Raw genomic sequence first — 16,836 nt, forward strand, 5'->3', positions numbered from 1 at the left:
AAGGAAGATAAGGTCAGGGTAACAATCCCCCATCTGCTCATCACATGGCCCCTTCCTCCCCTCACCACTCACACTCAGAGCATCCCCCACTGTATTAGCAGTTCTTGTTTTCTGGGAAGCATTTTCTTTGCAGATGAATATTTATTTATTTATTGACCTATTCAAAGCTTTAGGCATGTACAAAGCTTAGTCTCTTAACATTTTATGAACTGCCAGTGGAGGGAAAAATTCCAGGAGTTACTTGTTAGTTATAATGATGCCAAACTCTGCCCTCATGGGATGCATTTTGCCACTCATGACAGCAATGGGAAGCGCTCCCGTTTATCTGATGGCAAAGTGACCCTCTCCCAGGCTTGCTGTTTTTTCAACAGGGAAAGCAGCTGGCAACCTTGCTTTCCTGAGAAAAGAAGAGCAAACATCCCTCCTCAAACCTGTCTTGTGGAGAGGCACAAAGCACAACAATGTGCTGTGTTTTGTTTGTTTTCTAGTTTTCATTTGCACATTGAGTCCTAATTTGTGTAACAACTGTTCAGGCTCAGATCTGTTTTGCAAATCATTGTGAATTGAGCAGCAGTGGCAGATTTGTTTCAGCCATTTTTGTTGAGCAGAGTTGAGTGCGAAACAGTGCAATTTGGAAAGAAAAGGCAAAACGAGAGGACCATTTTTAGCTGAAAGTCCCTTGGCAACACTGCCAATCCCTGTGCAAAGAGTAATTCTCCCAAAGTGCCTGGTTTATGGCCGCACCTACCTAAAAACGTGGGGAAACCAACTGTCAAAGTGGTATAAAGTATTTCCTGCAGACAGGATCCTAACACACTAAACCCACCGACAGCCCAGTATCAGCATCCAGAGCAGGAGCCACTCCCAGCACCCAAAGCCAGGGCCCCTATGGTGAAGCGGTATGTGGAATAAATAAATAGAATCCACAACTTGGTGTAGTTATGAAGTGGGTATGTATTGTTGGTGCCTGGCACAAGTGAGATATCTGTCCAAAAACTTGTGCCCCGAGCCTCAGTCTGACCCACACCTTTATTCACAAAGGTGATCCATATGCAATACATTGCACAACTTTCCCATGTATATTCAACCCCTGGCCCCGCCTGTGCTCGCCTCTCATGCTAAATAGGTCCACGCCCTTCTGGGCACGCGTGGTTTGCTGTGGTGGTCGTACAGGGTCTCTTGGTGGTCTCTTGAGGCTGAAGATTGTGGTCTTCCTCATGATTGAACTTTTGAACTTTTTTCCTTTGCGCATGCGCTTTTGGTCCTTTGGTGCTTATCTGAGTATGTCTGTCACTTTTGATAGGTTTGGAGACAGAGGAGCCTCTTTATTTGGGCTCTTTGCATCCTTGATCCCCTCCGGTATTGTTCTTTATGCAAGAAGCTTCAGAAATTTGCATTTTCCTATGCCCTTTGTGCCATGGCAGAGGTTTCTTAAGTAAAAGGTTAAAATTCAATACATAATTTTGCAAGCTAAAATTTAAATGCTTAATTCATTTTGTTGACTCAAGTGAACGCTAAAAATCTCTATTTCAATGGGACCTGAGCATCACTCAGGGCCAAGTAACATCCTGCAGCTTGTAAATGAGCAGCCCCCACCCCAGCACCAGGGGACAGGCCAGTTCCTCTCATCATGCCCAAACATTGTATCATGAAGTGCCAGGGGCGTAGAACAAAAAATGTTTCTCCTTGTCTTTATTTTTCTTCACATCTTTTCTGAGCTTCCTGCTTCAGAAAATCACCACCAAGTCAGATGCCGTCTTGAGATATAACAGTGATGTTTTCATGATACCACAGCAGACACAGCTCCTCTGAAACAATGATCTCAGGACAAATAACATAGTCTTGTTTTTCAAAGTCTTTTGCTTGTAGCTAGGATTTCCTTGGGTTCAATTCCTAGAACAGTAAGAATCTCTCTCCCAAAATACAGCCAACAGAAACTGAGGGAGGCCATGTTTCCAGTGAAAACACCTTAAAGGTCTTCCAATCAGTGAGCAAACTGTTCAAATGCCCCCACACCAATCTTGGCACTGAATTGTGGTTCCTTGATGTTCCCTTATTCCTCCAAGATTAGTAGGTAAGGGCTGATATGGAAAAATCAGGAAATTTGTCCAAGGAGAGCAAGCATACAATGTCATTACAAGCCTCATAATATGCAGAGGTCCTGCATCCTTTTCCTTGCATTTCATTCACTGCTTGCAAGCAGCTGTAGATTCAATCAAAATAAAGTGATGAGAACAGCCTCACACCCTCCAGCTTCCGTGGGGAGGGCACCCTCTCTGAAGCCACAGCTTCTGTGGTCAGTGCTTGGTTTGCATTATTGAACAGTCTCACAGTGTCTGCAAGACAAGGCACTGCCCTGCTGCAGTGTCAAACTGCTTCATCTTCACTGAACATCTCCATATTTACATAAAAAATGAGACATACCAAAGCATAATATATTTATGCTATATCTCAAGCCACCTGTGCATTATCATTCCAGTAACCTCTACTGCAGGAAATGAATTCCACATCTTCACAGAGTAGAAATGTGAAAATTAATTGTTAAGCTACAAATGGATCATTGGGAAGCAAAATGTGTGGAGGATTGTTCAGCCAAAATTAAACCTCTTATCTCTGGTGAAAAGAGATTTATCATAGTATCTATAAACCAGGTTCAGGGATTTATTAGTGATTGCTCCTTAATCAAGTGTCTGCAAAATAGTGTATACCAATGTGTGTGAGTGTACAGCTGCAACTCAACCAAGAAAATATTCTGAGCTATACTGGGGTTTATGCATATGTATGCATATTTGTATGTATCTTTGTTTGTATAAGTACATAAAGCAGTGCCTACAAGTCACCTGCAGCGATTAAAAATTAAGTCAGAAATATGGTCATGGGAATGTTGAACTCACAGAAGAAGAGAGCCCTTCTGTCTTCACTTCCTCTTCCTTTTGAAATGTCAGAAGTGGCCTACCTTGACCTCTGTATATTATACATTCCCTTTTCTGAATGTCACACAAGAGGAATAACTGCCACATCAATATCAATATTAATATTGTCCTTCTCAAGCCAGCCCAGGCAGCAAAGGAGTACAGTGTTAGTGCAGGGAGCATATTAACCCACCAGCTTGTTAATTCCAGAGCTGTAGAGCTCAGCTTCAAAGCCAAAGTCAAAGCCTACACTGTGCTGGGCATTGCTCTCTGGCTGATTCCCTGCAGTCATGACCCTGCTCCACCAGAACTCCCAGCCCATCCCCAGGGTGGACACATATCCAACAGCTGCCTGTGGCCCATCCAAGCCTCTCTGTGTCCAGGTCAGCAGCTGGGCAGCATCATGACAGCACCACCAGCACATCTCCATCTCTACTCTATGATCCTGCTGCCTCGCTCAGTTGCAGGGTTGTCTAAAAGGCAGAGAACGCAAGAGGATTTTCTGTGTTCTTGATCAGAGTTTATAAATCATCTTTCAGTGGAGTCCATCCCCTGCCAAGCAAACAGTGCTTGAAAGAATAAAAAATAGGTCTTCACCCTAGTGCAGAAAAATTACACCTTCTATTACTTCTGAATTTGAGATTAAAATATAGCAATAGCATGACAGACAAGCAAACGATACTGCAGTCTTTCTTTTCTGGTCAGGTGTTCCCTTTTTATTTAACTGATCACATTTTCTCATTTACTCCCATGTATTGCCAAAAGGTTTTTCCCCTTACAGACACCAGCATCTGGGCTTACAGGAAAATGGATAACAGTGGTTATGTAGAGTCAAATTAATGAAACACAATATTTTCCTCCAATGCCTGTCATTAATAGAAGTCCAGCTCTCCTGCAGCCCTACAAACCCCTCATGGAGAGGAAAGCTGAACTGGAGTAAACAAGAGGAAGGATTGCTATCCAATCCCCATCCACCACTGTGCTTTCCATTTATTACATAACCACCGACCACCAAAGCACTAAATGGAGACTTAGGGCATGCAGAGCTGGCACTGGACTCAAATACTTGATATCTACCACAATATTAGTGAAAACAGGATGATTTCTGCTCCTTCCCCCAAAACAGCCATGTTAGAAATCCCACGTGCCTTACTATCACACTAAGAGGATTCCTACCTTAGACGCAGTTAAATGTTCAGCTAACTAGAATTTACAAAGGCTGCAGTCACTTTGTCCTTGTCTTGTCTATAGAGTGAAGCTTCAATTGCTCTCTTCAGCCTCCATCCCCAGCTTGGTTTTGGGTGGCCACTTCTCCCAGTGTGGTCTTTGCCTTAGTATATCTACCCATGCCCAACCTGCAAGCTCTGCAATGCACAGCACCAGGCATGCTCTTGGTGCTTAATGAATGCTAATTAATGGGACATGTGGAATGGCACAGAGATTAAAATGAAGCATTTTCTCTCACTGAAGAATGATTAATTTCTTGTACAGATGTGAGTGTTGTGCTTTGTTAGCAGGACATTGTGTGGCAGATAGGCACACACACAAACAGCACCCCATCGGAATATTAATTAGTGCTTCTGTATGCAATTTATTAAAAAGACAGTATTCCACATTCCACAAGACTAGTGTTGCAATTAAAATACTTGAATAACTCTCACAGTAATTTCCATAGCCAAGTGCTCATCCATGCCTACACACTCAGAGAAAACAGAGCTGGAGATAAATTCACTTTAGAACATTTAGATCTTTAGCCAAGAAGAGCCAAACTGGGAAAACAAATGGAGGATCCATCTCCAAAACCAGGAATACACTGTGCCCAGTGGGAGTCCGCATCAATCAATCAATCAATCAATCAACTGTGTTTTCACATTTTTCATAATTGGCAGCTGGTAGGATGTTCTAGCATCACACTGAAGTTAACTCAGTGTTAACTGAGGTGTTTAAGTCAGGCCCTGAAGCACACACAAGAATCCCACCATGTCCTGTTTGCTCTGTGATTAAAACCTAGTTCTTGGTAAAACTCTGACTGCCTTCCTTCCTGTGACTGTGTTGACTGGCACGACCACCACAGGGAGATTCTGGTCACTCCTTACACTGGAGCTTTTTCATTAACTAGACATACTGCTCAAGAGACCTTGTTTTGCTGGCCACAGGCTGCAGAGCAACTGCAGTGCTGCTCTGGCAGCCTGTCCAAAGCAGCAGAAGACATGTGACACCTCCAGGCTGCCCAACCACATTCCAAAGAGGACAACACCTCTTTGATAGATACCTACCTCCACGTGAAAGAGAGAGACATCCCTCCCAAAACAGCCCACACTCAAAGAGGGCAACGGCAAAAAACAACACCACCAGGCCACACAGCCCTTCCTTTTCAAAGATGTTTTATCTAGGTTCATGAGATGGGTTAACACAGAGTCCTCAGCTTGGTTTAGGCTGTGAACACCTTGGGTATAAAAATTCTTTTATTTAAAGGAGGATCTGCTTGCCTGGCACAGCTGTACCATGTCCTGCTGGGACCATCCCAGCAGAGACCCACCACAGCTCCAGCACCCAAGGAGCAGCTGGGGCCTTGGCTGCAGAAGGAGGAATGATGGAATGAAAGAAGTGCTGGCAGGGATGAGTGATCAGGGAAGATGGACATATTTTATCTGTCGTTGTTAAACTACATGGAAAATGGCATTGTATAAAGAAGGATTCTGATGTTTCTCTGAAAGAGTCCTATCTTGATATGTTCCATGGAAAAAAGTTTCTGAATAATTTAAAATCAAAATTTGTTGTCTTCCTTCATGTCCAACTGTTCTTTTCTCTTCCCATTGCACTGACAGTAGAACAGAGCACAACAGGGCAGGTTGGAATATATTTTTCACCTTATTAGGTGAAGCTGCTTGACATCCATGGCACTGTTTGACACCCCACTGAGATGCTGCATTTCTAGAAATTTGTCTAATGTTTCCACCAGAAATATTTTTAACTTTTCTCTTCTGCAAAACATTTCAAAATTCCGGCTTTTCACCCCAGTTAAGGACAGAGGCAAACTTGATGATGCTGGAATGTCTCACAGTACTTACCATTTCAGTGGGCTGCAGTTCAGCTGATGGATATGTGTAACACCAACCTCTAACTCCATCCTTTCTGTAATTGGAGAATTTCAAAGATAGATTCAAGTACAAACATCAAACCTGACTGCAGGCAAACGTGAGCATGGTTTTCTCTGGGGCTGTGAATCACAGTGATGCTATTAGAAATTAAGGATATCATGCATATCAAAACCAAAAAGCCAACCTTACAAAAAGGGCTATGTATTCAATATTCACCTTTCACTAGTTATCACAACTATTTTGGTTATATGCCTCTCTCCAACCCATGTCAAAGCACACTATTTTGTCAATGCTAGTTCCGCATTAATAGATATTAATGGCTTTTTTCCTCAGTTTCAAATTGACCCAAGATCTTCAATATCTTGATAGGTTACTTGAAATGACTGTTCAAGTCAGGTCACATTTGTCATATATTCAAGTCACAGGTATTGAGCTTGTCAGCTGAATTGCCAGTATTGGACTTGTCAGCTGAATTTTTCAATTTGATGTCAGAGAAAACCAAATTGTTATTGACACACCACAGGAAACATCCTGCTCTCTGGATACAAAAAGTGAAAGGTTACCATAAGGAGCACCTGGGGAATTGAGAATATAAAAATGGGAAGAATGGGTTGTCATGAAGACAGCAAGCAGTCCTGAGAAAAAAGAAAACAATATGTTTCTGCTTTTTGATGTTCTACCAAAAATTTCCTTGGCTGAACTTTTGTTAGTCAAGCACAGTAGGGCTCCTGGCTTTCCTTGGTCCCACCTGATTTTCTATTCCTCTTGGAAGACTTTTAATTCTGGACCTCAAGTCTGTGCTCCTTACGCACACTTGGTTTTGCATCATTTGTTCAGCCAAATTGCTGGAGATGAAAGATGGTTGACAACAGTCATTTACCTGTAGTCAAAGTCTGTAAAACAAGAGTATAAATATTTAACTGTTAGTCTAATAAGTAAAGCACACATTATAGTGGTTACTGTACATTTAGAATACAAAACAAACATAGTATCCAGAGATAAAAAATGGTAAGAAGGGAGCTGACCTTCATTCACAACTTTTCATAAAAAATTATTGGGTATAAGACTTGTATATGCTTTTGTGCTCAGCTGGGCATTCATTTTTCAAGCTGCCTCTTTGATGGATGGATGGCCATACAGAAGATGTGCAAAGCAATGTCAGAGTGTGTGCAGTAATTTTTAAATGACATGGTGTCACAGGGAATCATCTCTGATAACAAAGGCTCCGTGCAGGGTGATGACAGTCCTGAAGAGGACACTGTGATACTGAGCCGGTCATGAGCAACACAGCTTCAGGTTTCTTCCTATCCTTTTTTCCTGACAGTCACTCAATTGAAAGCACCACCTGATGAAAACTGGCAGCAGTGTCCTAGGGAGAGCAGTATGATGACACGAATTCAATAACCAGGGATCTTCTCCCAGAGATCAAATGAAAGCCTGAAAGAGTTTCACACACACACTGTTGTTTGGGTCAAGAGTAGTTATTAGGCTTTCTTTTTGACTTGGACTTTGAAAAGTATATACTTGCTGTTCTTCCAGCACAGTCAGTCAAAAGAAAATAACTACCTTTTATCTGTGGTAAACCTTTTAGCTGTGCCAGGTGTGGTTCCCCTCTCTGCAACCTTCACCAAGATCCTTTGGGAGCTCTGTTCCACCCTTGTCAGTGGGGAGCAGGAGTAGGAACTCCATACAAGTCAAGAAATTAATCCTGGGACACAATGGCTGAGTCAGATGTGTACATTTTGTCTTTGATATTGACTGCAGAAAACCTAAAGGTATTGAGTAATAATTTCCAGGATCCCTTGGCAGCAATCCCTTGAACAGCTGCCAGCCACTGCTCTCCATAGGGCCATCTCCATGCCAAGGTAGACCTGAACTGCTTCTGCTCAGCCTGAGCACCTCAGGACCAAAGGGAAGCTTCAATACTACACATCTGGCTCTCTCCTACTGCTCCCCAGGCTTCAGAGGTAACCTGGGCATGAGAGGTAAGGGTCCCTATGAAAAGGCAGAGAGCAAGGTGCGAGTGCCTCAGCCACCAGCACAAAACCAGCCCTTGCTCCTCCACTTCTGAGCTAAAGCCTCACCAGCCTGTTACTGTGAATGCCTTCCCAGAAGGCTTAGTTCCATGGTACAGCAATGGCCAGCAGTATGGCAGGATGCCACAGATGGAGCCCGTGGCTGTGTGGCTGCACTGAATTCCCCAGGGTGGGATTCGGCTGATGTGTTTGACGAGGAGATTTATTCATGCACGGGATGCAGTCAGTCTCCTCATCTTCCATCTATTTTCTTGTAATTACAGGGACATATGGTTGTGTTTCATAATTAATTTCCACAAATTAGAAGCATTCAAAGAAGGCTGCTTAGAATGAAACAGTCAAGGGTTTATGTGAGTTTGTCTTTACATTAATTTATTTTAAAATATTTGTAAGTAAGTTCGTTGTTCCAGCTGCAATAAGAAGATTTGATACCTTCAAAACCCATTTTCACTAGGGACCTCAGGGCCCTTAGTTAATCTAAACAAAATTAAATTCCAAACATTGTTTCATGGCCAGAAAATAATTTTTCTACAACTGGGGAGACAGAGACACAAAAAGTGAGGGTTTCAATTCAGCCTTGCAATAGGAACTGCAGCAGGGAAAATTTAGGTCAAAATGTTTTTGTCAAAAGAGGAGAAGAATCTTCAGGAATGATAATAAGATCAATGCTTCAATTCATGTTTTTAGAATTCTCCTTTTTAAATGGCAAAGATGCTTTTCCTGCTAACATATTACCGAATCATAATAGCATCAGACTTTTTACTACAAAGAAGTACTGTATGCATAGTTGTAACTACTTGGATTTAAAGAGGATCAGTGCATAGACCTTAACAAGTATCAGAAATCCTGGCAAATCTTACAGATGTCTTAGGCCATGAAGATTTGCTTTGCTTTTACTTCAAGTATATGCCATTAAGAGATACTAATGATTCAGTACTTGACACATAGAAATAATCTGAAAATAATAAGGAATTAAGAGGTCCTGACATTTCCCTGAATACCCAGAAGAATTCCTGGAAAACAAAGCAGTGGAATAATTCCCCAGGTAAGCAGTGTCCCAGTACCTTCCAAATTTAATTACAGCCTTGGATGTATGACTGGAAAAACAAACAGCAGTAAAAAAAATTCTGCCCTGTCAATAAATATTTTCTATTTCTGATTTGCCTCAGCATTAGATAAGTTTTTTTTTCCTTTTTTTGATATAGAGATTGAGTACAAGACCTCTAGATACATTGCTACATTTCAGTGTCTCCCCACAAATCTCTTCAAACAGAATATTCTGGTTTCATGGCTCAGAATTCAAATATACTCTGAATTGATATAAATTAAATTGTCCTGCAGAAAAATAATAATAACAAAAGATCTGCTCCAGGTAACTAACAAAACCTTGTTTAATGACTGTAGAATACAAAGGAAATTTCAGATATTTGAAGATGTGGGGTTTTCCCCTCCCCACACAGCCATTTGTCCAGTACTATTAGCAGTCAAAGGAATTATTCAGGAGAAACACAAATACTATAGGAAGGTATTTAAATAAATATGTAAAGCAGATTGCCTTATTCTATTCCTTTATTTAGAGGAAAAACACAGTGAATTTTGTTTTGCATTTCCTGATGATTGTCCTTCTTAATAATTGCATTTAATATTTCTCTGACTGTAGAATCATGGAAAAATTCAAGCTAGAAGGGACTGTTAGAGATCCTCAGTCCAATCTCCCACTCAAAACAGGACTACTTTCAAAGCCCTTTAAATTTCAGTTTTATTACCCTGCACATCAGCTCTCTTCTGAACCAGTAAGAGAAATCTATGTGGTGCTGTAACATTTAGAGTAGAACCACAGTGGCCAGAGATGTTGGGGCAGTCTCCTCCACTACAATCTGAAGATAGCTTGAATAAACCCAACCTATGCATGAATTTTGCACTTCCCTGGGCCCAAGGCTTTCTCCATGCTCCACATGGGTGCAGTGGGAGCCTGCCCACAGACTCTACAGACCCATCCCAGCACTGCTGGGTGCCCATGAAGCACATGAAGGGCGCAGAGGGTGCACAGCAGCCTAAGCCACCTCCAGCTGCCCTGAACCCTACTCACCCAGGACTGTGCTGAGCCCAGCACACAGCCAAGATAAAGCAGAAGCGAGCTGGAGGACCTGACATGTGTGTGCCTGCTCCCAGACCTGTTTTTCACCTCTCCATAGCGTCACAGCAATGGAAGAAGCACCAAGGCTCCTCAAGGCAGAACTCTGCCCTCTCTGACTGCATGAATTAGATCCAGACCTATTAAATCCAAATTATTATTCTTAATATTGTGGTGGAGCAAAACGATGCAGGCAGGACCACACAGAGGCAAGACTAACAGTGTTAGATCTCCCAGTCTCCAGTGGGATTTATTATGGCCATTTTTGACAGTCTTTGAGCCCAGCAGCAAAACCAACTGCACTCCCCCAGTACACACAGAAACACATTTTCACAACCAGTGAATACCTTGTAAGCCAAGCACTCCCAGCACTTGCAGCAGAAAGGGATTATTCAGAAAATGGCTATTCAACAAACAGCATAACAGAAATGTAATTCTGCTGTTTGAAGGATTTGCAAAAATCATTTGCCCAAGAAGAAAAATAACATCAGAGAGTAAAAGCACGAGCAACTGATGGCTGTGCCTGTCCCTGCCTTTGCTCGAACAGATGTGTCTCAGAAATATCCCACACCTCTCCTCCTGCAGCAGCTCTCTCCTGACTCCCAACAGCGCTGCGCAGGTAAGCAAACAGAGAGGAAATAATGACAAGATGAAGTAAATGAGGGAGAGAGGATCCCACATTATGTAACACTGCATTTAAAGGATTAATTGGGACAGCCTGATAAGGATGAATTGAATGTGTGAGAGCTACAGTTTTTTTTAATTGAGCAGCTTTTCTCCAGGGAAGAGAGCTAAGTTTAAACCATCTGTCCAATTTCAGTGTCATTTGCCAAGGAAATGATTAAATATTTTAAGATTAAATCAAAAGCTGGGAATCAAGACAGAAGCCTAGAAATAAACGATTTTGGGGTTTGTTTTACGTGCAGTAATATGAAGTTCAAAGCTGGTGAATTTTAAATACCATTCTTCCCTCCTGCATGCACATAACACACATGCACATATGCTCAGCCACAGACAAGTGAAACATCGGGACACAAGGCACTTGGCAGCATCTGAGTGAGCCAAAGCCCAGTGTGCAGCAAGGGACCAGAGGAAAAAAAAATAAAACTGTAAGAAAGGCTGGGACAGCATCTGCCGCAGAGGGAGAACCCAAAAAGGCACCTGTGGTGATGGATCCTCTCATGGGTGCCTCAGGAGAAGAGCGAACATGGCAGCACTGACCCCACAAAGTCATTTTCCAGGAGGCTAAGAGCACTTCTAAAGTCTGACAATGGATCTGAACTACAGCTGCTAATCACAAAGCAACTGAAGAAATACAAGATTTCAGATGATGGCTCATACAAAACAACTCCTTCACTACCCCCACATGTTCTGCAAGCCCCATGGTGTCCACCACCCCTCATGTCCAGCTGTCAGGTGTTGACCAAGGTAATAGAGAAGTGAGGGCACAAAACAGAGCTACTGTGCCAGCAAGTCCCCAGACATCTGCTGGGGTAAGCCAGGTGGCCAGAGTTCATGTTTCCCTTCCTGTTCAGGGCATACTAGAAAGATTTTCCCTTTCCCATCTCACTGAAAGCTGAAAAGTATCCAGCAGTCAGGACTGGAAATAGGCCTGCTGATAGGATTACCTGCTTGGAGTGGAGAAAGGTTCGTCTGGAAAGTCACTTAGCTCTCCTGACAAACACAGCACATTTCACTCAACCACAGTAGTCATGCTGTGCCCATTGCTGAATGATGCTGGTGGAGCTTGGTCATGATTCAATTTTAGATTAAGAGGCCTACATTTCAGATGCTTACATTTACACTGAGTGTATAAATTCCCATCGTAGTCCTTGGTGTTTTAGGGATCATTTTAGTTCTCTAACCAGAGTCAATGAGCGCCACTTGAGGGTTCTCAGAGTGTCTGCAGAGGGCTGATGGGCACATCACAATGTCTGCACAGACCTGTGTTCTGCTAGAGACACCCCAGGGCCTCCCAGGACCATTAGGTGATGAAAGGCACTTGTGTTAAGGACACTGCATCTTCTTTGTGATGGCACAGCCTTCCCTGCTACACCCCTGGGCTCTGGAGCAGGGCTCGCCAGCACTGCCCGCAGTGTCCCAGCATGACACCAGTCCATGGTGGCACCTTTTCCATTGGGAACTTCCTCCTGCTCCTGCACCCCTCCATCTTTAATGTGCAAAGCCCTGTGTTCTCCCAGGTAGACACAACAGCTGATAGAGACAGACTTCACCCTGCCCTTGGGCACCCCTAGGCCGCTCACCGTGCGCAAACAGAGAGGTGTTGTGGTTGCACTGGAATTTAATCAGGGGCCAGTGGCTGTACAGATTTCTCCATAAAGTCTTAAGTTGCAGGTCCAAGTGTTAAAGGGAAAACCTTAGGTTTTATTTCTTCTTATTATATAGGAAGTTTCTGTCCTTTCTGCCCAGGAAGAAACCTGGAGAACATGAGAAAAGCAAACCAAACCAATGAAACCAAGGTGAGCATTATTAATATTTTTTTCTAAAATCTGATGGTTTTTAACCCAAACTCATAATGGCCCAAAAATTCTTGCTCCTGGCAATGCTGTAGGAGAGGAATTAATCTCAGCTTTATCCAGCATTTGTCTAGTCTGTCACTGAGAGCTTTTTTAATGGCAATGAAGTGAAACAGGCACTTTCATCTCAGCAGGTGTCTCAGACACCACGTTAGATGTTGGATATAAAACTTCACTAACTCTGGGCCAAAAAAAATATCATATCCTAGCTGATCACTGCTGCAAAATTATAATAGATTTTTTGAGGTGTCATTTTATCAGGTTTTAAGACATAAATGTTATTTTTGTAGGGCAGCCAGCTCCTTAACCTCATTTACAGATTTTTTTAATTTCTGGTTTTATCTTCCCTCAACAACTGGTGCATTTTCTAATATCCACCTAATCACATTCATCAGCTTCCCTTTCACCCTTATTAAATATTGATTTGTTTACAGAACTTTTTACACCACATCTTAACCAGAACTACTTTGTAACCAAAGTCATCTTTATCAATGAGAAAAATAACATTTTTCTTCAGGTATTCAAATAACCTTTTCACATTATTATTTTTTCTTCTTTGAAAAATAGCCACTTATCAAGTACCCAGATTATGCAACCACTTGTGGAATTTACCTCCTGCTTGCACAAAATCTGTCTAAGTGGAGTATGATCTCTTGCACCCAGGGAAAAAAAACCTCACTCTCTATTCAGTGGTTTCTATACCCTTGAAACAACTCTGATACTGGCCTTCTCCATAGAACAAATAAAAGGCCAACTTTTCACTATGGAAAGAGGAATTTTAACTTATAAAACTGTACTGTGAAATTTTATAATGTCTTGTAATTTTTGGACTGCCAGGGCTATTTTATTAAGAGCAGCAGAAGCTCTTGAGCATCTTGACTGGAATGATGAAGCATTACAGAGTAACCAAATTCTAATTCTTAGTACATCCATTAGCATTTATTTCTTGGTGAAGAAAAGACATTTGCAAATATGGGAATTTTAAAAGTGAGAGTATCTAATATTTTTCCTTCCTTATGGAAAAAACAGGTATGATTTTGTATGCAGAATTTTATTTTTCTGTTCAAGAAGTTCTTTAACCACTGAATTTTTTCCCTTTTGACAATATTATTTATTTCCAACCTGACTTTCAATTTAATGAAGGAAACTAAAGCTGCATTTCTTCCTGGTAAACTTAAAAGAAATCAGAAATGTTCAGATGAAAACAATCTTCATCGAGTTATAAATCATATTTTCTTCTGCCATTGCAAAATGTGTTGAAAAATACAGTCTAAAATAGCCCAGATAGAACCAGTCTGTGTGTCTATTTTAAAACAAGTTTATTGGATATTTATTCCTCTTTGTTGAATTATACTTTCTACACAAAACCACAGCTTGTGCAGACTAAGATTAAATTTCTTGCTAGAGCTACTTAGAGGAAAATTATAGAAAAAGGAAGATACGATTGAACCAGATTCCACAGTCCCTTTTTTTTCAGGTAATTTCCATCTTATCTTTAGAGTACTTTGTTGTTGAAGGATGACAAAATGTGCGAAACTCTGTGCCTGTGGGCTGATCCCTCTGAACTGTTGACCAAAGTGAAAACACCAGCCCTGGTGCAGTCAGTGAGCACCAAGAAGATGTCTGCAAGATTTTTGTCAGAGCGAGGGACTGGACCACATCCTTGGTGGTTGATCTAGGGGGGACAGGCACCCCTTCCCAGTGCTTCCCATGTAGCCACAACCTTCATTTTTAGTACCAGCTGTGCTTAAATAATTATAGCCTGTTCCAGGCTGGACCACTACAGACGCAGAACTGGAGGAAGACAGGGTAGGAAGGCTGTAGGAAGGCTGGAGCACAAGTCTTACCAGGAGCAGTTGAGGGAGCTGGGAGCACAGAGAAAAGGAGGTTCAGGGCAGACCTTATCTACAACCATCTGAAAGGAGGCTGTAGCAAGGCTGAGGTCAACCTCTTCTCACAAGCAGCAAGCAATAGTACCAGAGAAGATGGTCTCAAGCTGCACCAGAGGAGGCTTAGATATTAGGAAAAATTTCTTAACTGGAAAGGCTGTCAAGCATTGGAACAGGCTGCCCAGGGATGTGGTGGAGTCCCCATACCTGGAGGTATTTAAAGATGTAGCACTTAGGGATGTGGTTTAGTGGTGGAAGTGACAGTGCTGGGCTAATGTCTGAACTTAAAGATCTTAGATTTCTTTTCAGCCTAAATGATTCTGCGATTCTCTGATTCCACGTTTTTATGAAAATAAAAGGGAACTGAGAGTCCAAGACTCACATCACAAAACCACCTTGCCAACCACTAAAAAGATGTTTTCTATAGTTAGCTTGATTCATTGTTTTAATTCAATTTTCCAGTTCCAGCTGCAAACAGCTTCAGGACATGGCTGCTGGAAAACTTTTCAACCCTGCCAGACCACCCTGGGACATTTTGTTGGGCAGCCACACAAAGAAAAAGGGGCTGTGGTTGGGATTTGACAATACACCCTGCATTGGCTGCTACATGAGGTGTTGCCAAGAAAAACCCAAGGCTCCTTCATGTTTCCTTAGCAGAAGAGATACTGCTGGTCAGCAGAAATGAGACTGGGAAGCACTGGCTCTGGGCCCCAGCACAACAGCCCTGTTCTATAAGCTGAGAGGATTCTGTAACATAGGGATTTTATTGAAATAACCTTCTTGGATGGTAAAGACACTAAAATGGGGAGTACCACCTCCTAGCAGCAGAACCAGAGAAAAGCTTGCCTGGGCTCTGCTGCAGCAGTTGCAGACCACGTGCTTACCTTCTGGGACCTTCTGTGCAGCCACAGGCTATGGGCTCCAGGCAAGGCTCCACCAGCATCTCCAAGAAGGGATCGTCCATGAGGCTCTGGGTGCAGCTTTCTGTTAATCTCTGTCTCCTCTGTCAATCAAAAGTCAATGTGTGTCCTACAACATCATCCCACTGCTTGCAAGTTATACCACACAAGACCACAGATTAATCAGTTCTGGCATGGAAGAATCCCATACAGACAGCACAGACCCTCTAAATAAAGCTGGTGCACTGTCTGCTGTGACTTGCTACAGTAGGTTAAGCACCTCTTCTCCTAAGGCAAGAGGGGATTCATGACTACAGTCTGTGGTGTTGCTGATATTACTGTCCATTATCATATACATCTGTGTCAAATAGCCAGAACTCCTCAGATCTTATTCTTCTGTAGTGCAAAGGTGTGGGTGTGTAGTTTGTGCACATCACTGTAGAAGTGAAAAAAACTGAAGGCCAAAAAACTGAAGTGAAACTCCTCCCAAACTGAGGAGCTGTGAAGCGGTGCTGCAGAAGAGTCTGCGCCAGACACGACACCCCACTGCACTCTGCAAGCTCACCCCTCCCTGACACGAGTGTCCAGGGATCACACTGCAGCTCACCAAAGCAGGTACCTACCCCCAGATGGCACATGCCTCTGCATCACTGAACTAGATCCTTTTTGTCCTGAGTACACCGTGCTCTATCCACACCTATAAACCCCCCATTCACTTCAGTAGCTTTCAGGCAGGACATGTTTTCTTCCAGCTTTTAAATCCTGACTTTTAAATCATGATATTCATGAGAAGTTTTGCTAACCTGTGAAGCAGCAGGGGAAGGGATATGGAGGAGGAAAATTAATGTTAGTACAGAGATATTCTGCACGACTTCAAGACAAAAAAATAGCCAGGGAGACTTTTAAAGAGACACAGCTAATCCAATGGTCTTGAAATAAAAGCAGAAACAAAGGCAAAATATTAGCATGAATCTAGGAACTTGTATAGTCTGGGAATTAGAAACTGTGGCTGAATCTCTACATTGAGAGAAATTTTTCTGGAGAAACTGAGACTGAAGTAAGTGCTGTAACCTAATTTCAGTGCTCCAGAAAGCCAGTGGCAGAGTCAGGACTTAATTGGCCCAGGCCCAGTGCAGTGCCTTTTGCATACTGCCTGCTATGTTTGCAAGGTGACCTGACATCCTCATCCTCCAACCCAAAATAGAGAGGGACTCTCTGATATTCACTGAGATCAGGAAATATATTATCATTAACTTGGACTCAATTCCAACCCTAACACCTGTCTTGACGGCAACAGAGCCCCATTTGAGCAGCTCATCATAGCAATT

The 16,836-nt window shown here is 42.5% G+C and overlaps 1 long non-coding RNA gene across 1 annotated transcript; it reads left to right on the forward strand.

Moving 5' to 3' along the window:
* Nucleotides 1–12,582: 12,582 nt before the first annotated feature.
* Nucleotides 12,583–15,949, forward strand: LOC137472005 (uncharacterized). The gene is made up of 3 exons (XR_010997961.1): nucleotides 12,583–12,663; nucleotides 14,220–14,822; nucleotides 15,072–15,949. It is a non-coding gene; the product is annotated as an uncharacterized lncRNA (long non-coding RNA).
* Nucleotides 15,950–16,836: the final 887 nt, after the last annotated feature.

Source organism: Anomalospiza imberbis, chromosome 3 (genome assembly GCF_031753505.1).
Source record: "Anomalospiza imberbis isolate Cuckoo-Finch-1a 21T00152 chromosome 3, ASM3175350v1, whole genome shotgun sequence".
Classification (NCBI taxonomy): domain Eukaryota; kingdom Metazoa; phylum Chordata; class Aves; order Passeriformes; family Viduidae; genus Anomalospiza; species Anomalospiza imberbis.